Source organism: Phymastichus coffea, unplaced genomic scaffold (genome assembly GCF_024137745.1).
Source record: "Phymastichus coffea isolate CEN01 unplaced genomic scaffold, Cenicafe_Pcof_1.1 PCOF00140, whole genome shotgun sequence".
Taxonomy (NCBI): domain Eukaryota; kingdom Metazoa; phylum Arthropoda; class Insecta; order Hymenoptera; family Eulophidae; genus Phymastichus; species Phymastichus coffea.
In genome coordinates this window covers 530482-536481 of record NW_026706951.1, presented here as the reverse complement: position 1 = coordinate 536481, position 6000 = coordinate 530482, and positions in this window count along the sequence as shown.

Here is a 6000-nt window from a genome sequence, read left to right as displayed (position 1 = left end):
CGCCGAATATTAAAGCGTTGTGAATACGCGTCGAATCGCAGTTTAAAAAATCAAAATTAGCCACTTGCAAAATCGCAAAGTTTCGCGAACGTAGAAAACAGACCCTTTGAATGCTCGCCGTACATGTACATACGCCAATTGTCCTAAACTTGGCAACAAAAAAAAAAAAAAAATAAAACACGCGCAACCGAGAACTGACGCGGTCTTATTCTCTGCATGCACAGCCACTACCAGCTATAACATCTGAAAAAGCTTTGTCTGCCAAAAAATACACGACAGTTTATGTCGGAGCCACGCTAAGGCCTTTTCTACGATTCACTTTGTTCGCAAATGCTTTGTTCCCATAAAATCGTACGCGCAGGATTTATTGTTATCCCATTTTACGATGCTAATATTATTTTGTAAAGCTCAATTTAATTATAGTTAGCTAAATCCACAATTACCGACTTTAGAACAATAGGCTTCACTATATGAACTATATGTAAATAAGTACAATCTGCAGTAGTTTATAAGTAAAACAAACCGATGTAACAATAAACCTGCTATGTGTATTACGAATAGTTTGGAGTATTACATTGTTTACGATTGATAAAATACAATGAGAATGCTGATAGAAGGAATAAAGTTGTCAAGTACATTTTCAGTTATCTAGAATTGATCAGCTGATTCGTTCTTATACTATGGTTTTCTAAAGAAACGGAACTAGGCAAGTACATAAAAAAACTTTGTCCAAGTCGTAAAGCGCGAGTAACGTAGTGCACAAGTTTTCTTTTGACGGTATATATGGAAGCTTATTTTTAGCAATTGCATTTATTTACGAAAAGGGAGCGATAGAAATTTCAATATGATTGTGCGAATAATCTAAAAATATACCAAGTAGCGGCATAATTATGTTGTAAATGCTACGAATATTATCCGATGGAAAGTTTCGCACACGCATCACGCGCAAAACTTTTGTTATACCCTTGAATCGTTTCCTCATGGTATAGATCTTAGACAATTGTGGCATTGTTCGCAATGTTGTAAAATGCTTTTACAATCTATAGACCTCTTTGTTGCTCTACTCCGACAACGTGAAAACGTGGCGGATATTTGGATAGATATTACTGATTTTATTCTTACGAAAAAGGAAAGACTTTCACGGACTACACTGTGCATTTTATAATGTAAATGTTAAGGCTAGACTTTGGCAAGCTTTTATTGAAATTTGCTCCGTTATCAGCTCGAGAGCGCGCGAGCTTAAGTTAGGCATGAAATGATAAGCTGCCAAGTTAGAAAAACCAGACGTCTTATTCCGCAGAGCTATGTCGATGAATATCGTTGTACGGCCAAGCCTGGTAGTTTCGTGAGAGAAAAACAGCGAGCGCGCGAGCGTACGAGAGAGACGGAAATAATATTTACAGGTCTCGGTTCATTGCCGATACTCGCCAGTCTCTCGCATAGCGCGACCTAAATCTGAAAGCCGCCGGATATTCGCGAGCGCGAGCGCGGATGGATCGATTCGTAAGAGTTGAGAGAACAGCCCGTAGGCTCCGGGAATCTGAGCTGCCAAGAAGGAGGAGGAACACTTATAACCCACCCGTGTGCCTTTTCTCTCTCTCTCTCTCTCTCTCTCTCTCTCTCTCTCTCGTCTTCCTTTTTTTCTGAAAACTCCCTACTCCTCTCTTTCGTTCTCAAGACAGACTTTTCGCATTAACTTTTTGCACGATGCATTGCTTTCGGATCGATGGCTTGCGAGACTAACGCTCGAGTTTTAAAAATTTTGTTTTTTCAAGCTTCAGACGAGAGAGAGAGAGAGAGAGAGAGAGAGAGAGAGAGAGAGAGAGAGAGAGAGAGACAGAGTATTTTGAGTTTATGACCAGCTATGTTTTTTCAATGAAAAATTTGTGCCAACTGTCAAGCTCTGGGTTGACTGATTTATTTAGTTGCTTGTTGAAAATTTCCTGTCCACGCGTTTGTGTTTAAGAATTACGATATATTTTGTGATACTAAGCTATCGGCTGCGTAGTCATACAGAATGTCAGAACTTGCACAGTTCAAAAATAGTATCGACGATCGAAGCATGCATCTATAAGCTGAAAATAACCACACGTGCTATCTCATTTATCTTGTGTAAAATCAAATGCCCCTCCCCACACTCACGCGAAAGCCTACGTATTTTTAGCAAGAATCTACGTATATAATAAAGCAGTGGGCAAGAAAAATAACGGTCGCTATCTTCGTTCACATCACCTCAGTATATATAATTCTTTTATGTTTGCATGGTGGCATATACGTAGTTCATTAAGTCAGACTTCCCCTTAGCTTTTTCATAGTCGCCCATAAAAAACAACCCTCGCTATTCTATATATCGAGGGACGTACCGCACCTCTGAGCTTTTATCGCCACCAGTGATTATTTCTCTTTTTTGTCACTCCATGGCGATCATTAGCATATAATATTCCGTGAGACTTACTCTATCTTGTGGCAGTGTCGATCGATTTGGATTCTTTGCCAGTAATTCTTTGCTCCCGCTTATATACGACTCGATTTACTCAGGAAAGATATGATACTGCATGCAAGCTTGCAACATACATTTGACGAAATACAAAAGCTTGTAAAGTTATGATGATGATTTTTTTATCAACAATTTAATTGGTGTGACGAAGAGCATGAGAAACTTCTAATGAATTGAACAAGCCATCGTCGCGCGGTCTCAATGGATATATAAAATATTAAGCTCGTCTGCGAGGCGCAGTGGAACATTTAATCGTCGGATAAAGTTGAAAGTTGCAGAAATTTCTAATGCAATAGCGATGGCACGGCATAATCCAACGAGTGAGTAAGAATACCTATAATAAAAATCTGAGCCGATATGGAATATATTCTGGAGATCTGCCAATGAAATAGGTAGAGTTTTCGACGCATGTAGCAGCATTTCATTGTCAAGCCTGATAAAACTTTGAGCGACTGATGTAACGGCGAATCTACATTACTATTCTAAAGACTATTACAAAGACTATACTACCAAAGTGATCGAGCTATAAGATGCTTATTATCCCCGTGAAAGTCGCGAGTAGCGAGTGTCCATAGTATTAGACTTATAGGAAAGAAAACTACTTGTTGCCGAAATGATATTAGATGAGGTTGATCAGCGAGTAAACAAGCGATTATTGGAAATTGATAAACTGGCGGCCTACCGGTTAATACACTCTTACCTTGCGCACTCGCCACTGTTTTTACTGAATTGATGCGAGCGAGCAGTCTATTTATTTTTCTTGTCAGTCAAGCGAGGCGATAAAAAAATTGCAATGTCGTCGGCGCACGGTCTCGTTCGTCATCGTCGGGAAGTCAATCTTTGGCCGACAAATTGCAATCATCGTTTAACGATCGACACTTGCCAGAAAATCGACAACAAATGCCTCGCGCTCGCGCGCGCCAATTACAGCTTCAGCGCACGTATATCCATTCCACTCTCGCTTGCTCTCGCAGTTCGATTAATCGAGAGGCAGTTGCATGCACTGGCTACAAAATCAACAGCCCCGTTCGAAGGGCCAATCAAGGCGACTCGAAAATCAAGTTTCAGCAGCGCGGGCAAGTTTATTATCGTTTTCACTCTCTCGCCTTCGCCAGAGAACACAAACTTTTCCAACGGCTCTCTCTCTCTCTCTCTCTCTCTCTCTCTCTCTCTCTCTCTCTCTCTCTCTCTCTCTCTCTCTCTCTCTCTCTCTCTCTCTCTCTCTCTCTATTCTCGAGCTCCCAGTCGCGAGAAATTAAATGCTACTTTCAAACTTCTTTGTGCGCTAAGTGTCGACAGGTGGACCATTCTTCTCGGTAAACATCGTCACGTCCAACCAGTTATCAATTCATTCTTCTTTTTCGGGGCACAATGGTATTTTAGCAGAGCTTGCGCCGCATCGGTTCGTCGGGACGAATGCTTTGTTTCTTCCGATGAGCTCGCACTTGTAGTACCACGATGATCCGTCTGCTGCGTGAGCACATCGCTAATTTACCATTGACTTACGGCAATACCCGAAATAGAATGGCGCGATTGCGTGGCACATTGTGCTTGTTGTGTGGGCGTATTCCAATAATGATTCTACTCACGATAATTAGTAGACACGCTTATCGGAAGATCTTAGCTTGTTTGTACACGTCAGACCACATTCATGACCTTGGAGAGCTTTTTCTATCGCTCTCGATTCAATAAGTATAATCTGCGAGCACGATCAGACCAAACTCGAAAATTGCCCTTAACGAGTACGAATTCCCACGGAAAACAGAACGTTCTCGAGACATACAAATTTTTCTCGCACATTTTGTTAGTGAAATCCGGAAACAAAAAGCTATTTTTCTCTAACTATTCGAGGCCGAAAAAAGGGCCGCGGGAGTAATAAAAACCTGAGCTCGTCAGTATCGCTAATAACGCCATGAAAGCTCAAAAGTACAAGAAGCAGCGAAACAAGCAGATAGCAAGCATCCGAAAGAATAAGGCTGCACTTTACGTTCGGCTCTCCTCTCTTTTCTCCTATATAATCCCCTAGCGACCTATATTCACTGAGGGATAAAACGAAAATCGCCTTACCATTGACATTGACGACATACACACATAACCGCAAGCGTGAAATATCACGCGATCGCGTTGAACAAATGGGTCGCGTGCGTATCAAAATTTTGGCCTGCTCACTCTTCCTGGCGTCATGTGCGATGGGTGATGTAAGAGGGCTTGTTTCGAGTATAGCCTGTTTATCGATCGTCGTGTATCCTTTCTGCTTATATATACTGAGATTGATTGCTGGATAAAATCTTTGCACCATTTACAAATTTTTTTTCTTCATCGCATCACCTCACTCAAGTTTCCTCCTTTTTTTTTCATTTACCTCTATGCCTTGGCTTCACTGCTTTCTCTCCCTCTCTCCCTCTCTCTCTCTCTCTCTCTCTCTCTCTCTCTCTCTCTCTCTCTCTCTCTCTTTGGGAGCAACCTTTGTTTCTTTTACCTCGCTTTTTTTTCTTCTTTTTTGTAGACAGACTTTTTCACTTAGTTGTAGGCTATTTTCCTGGGCTTAGTTAATGATTTACATTATGTGGCTGAGTAAGATTATTTTTTATGGAATAAAATTTGTTGCCTTTACTTTCACTTTATATTATCAGATTTTCATCTTAATAGTGAACTATACAGTACATATCAAAATTTGTAAAGCTCAGTATTCTATTATTATTTCAATTCGACGAATAATCAAGACGCCATTCTCAATTAAATACACTAACTAGCACTAATTACTACATTAAGTTGTAGCAAGAAAAGATTAATTAATCTCCAGTCAGCACAACATTACAGTACACATGACGCCATATATCTCAGTTACACGATTTTTCCACAAGCCAACAAACGTTAATCAAGAACGCGTTCAAATAAAGAGCAAATAAACGAAAAAGAGAAACGCTCTCAAGATAAATGTAAACTACGAGCTCATCCATCAAGTCGCGCATCTGCCCCACCTATTATATATAAAAAGCAAAACAACACGAAAGAAATTAGACGCAAGAAAAATTGAAGTCGACATTGGAAAAAAAGTAAACCGTACGAAACATTATGAAGGCGGTGCTTTCGCGAATCGCATCTGTTTTCCGCACGATATTCCCCGTGTGCGCGCGAGCCTTGCATCCTATGCCCTTTCTCCCCCCCCCCACCCTCCCGCTCTCTCTTCTCTGCCCGACTTTCCCGGCTTCGCTTACATAGTCCTCCACCTGCGTTGGGCTGCTACTACTGCTGTTTCTGCACGACCCGCATCTCTCTGTCCCTTTCGACTCTCTCACTTGGTGGATCGATTCGGACGCGCTGCGCGCGATGTCTCTACTCTGTGCATCCAGTCTACGCGTAAACGTTGTGTGTCGCTGAAAAAAATTAATTTGCTCAAACTTTCTACTACTATATTGGATTTTCATCTCTTTAACTTCAGTCTTGACAGATTAATGTTTCTTTGCGCATTTTCTGGATCATTAAAGTAAAAATTTGTAGAG